We start from the raw sequence: 1,243 nt of genomic DNA on the forward strand, positions 1-1,243 counted from the left end.
TCTGTTATACTGCCGAGGCGTTCGGCCCACTCCACAAGAAAGGAAGGAAGTTACCGAATTACGAGACACATGCTTACAATACAGTAAATAAGCACAAAGTGAATATAATCTTTACTGTTTCTCAAATAACTCGCCAACAACTCAAAGTGATAAGGCTCGGCCTAGTATATATATATTTATTTCTAAATAAATTTTAATTTTAAATTCAATTAATTAAGTCAGCAGAATGAGTTCAAATAATTCAAATATTACATGATAAGGTCCTAAGTCTACCCGGACATAAACATGCTTTAGCTACGTACGGACTCTCGTCACCTCGTGTGTACGTAGCACCCATAACTAGTATCACATAACAATTACATCACCTAGGGGTAGTTTCCCCCTCACAAGGTTAGACAAGAGACCTACCTCGCTCCGAAGTTCCATAACCGTCTCCAACACTACTCTAACACTCGACTCCAAGCCAAATGTTTTCGAAACTAGTCAAACAATGTGCAATTCAATCAAAATATACTCCAAGCTTATAATTAATCAATTTATAGCGATTCCCAACTCCGCTCGAAAAGTCAATAAAGTCAACCCTCAAATCCACGTGCGCGGATTTTGAAAATCTTCGAAGATACACTTTATCCATAACACCACGAACTCAAATATATAATTTATTGCAATTTCTTTGTCCAATTTCGTGGTCAAATTCCAAAACTTTCAATTTCTAGGTTTTCTACCAAAATCCCAAATTTTTACAAATTTCCATGTTCAAATCCACATATAAATAATGTATTTAACTCACAATATGTGGGAATTACTTACCTTGACATAGATGATGAAAACCTCCACTTGAAGCTCTCCAAAAATCGCCCAAACCGAGAGAGAATGAAAAAAAATGGGCAAAATCCCGTATAAAAATCCAATTCTGCCCAGTGCTTCCTCGCACCTGCAGAACAGTGGCCGCTTTTGCGGCCCCGTACCTATGAAAAATCCATCGCAGGTACAGCTCCAGCTCAAACCAACAGCCCTCGCTTCTGCGCCCCCAGTAGCGCACCTGTGCTTTCACTTCTGCGGGCCTCAAGCGCTTCTGCGCTCGCGCACCTGCACGGTCATGTCCGCTTCTGTGGCCCAGGCCTTCTTGGCCAACCTCTGCTTCCACGTTCCAGTGGTCGCATCTGCAATCACGCAGGTGCGGGAATTTCTTCGCACCTATGACCTCTGCCCAGTTCACTTCCAGCCACTTCTGCGGTTCACT

This window comes from Nicotiana tomentosiformis, chromosome 2, assembly GCF_000390325.3.
Source record: "Nicotiana tomentosiformis chromosome 2, ASM39032v3, whole genome shotgun sequence".
Lineage (NCBI taxonomy): Eukaryota > Viridiplantae > Streptophyta > Magnoliopsida > Solanales > Solanaceae > Nicotiana > Nicotiana tomentosiformis.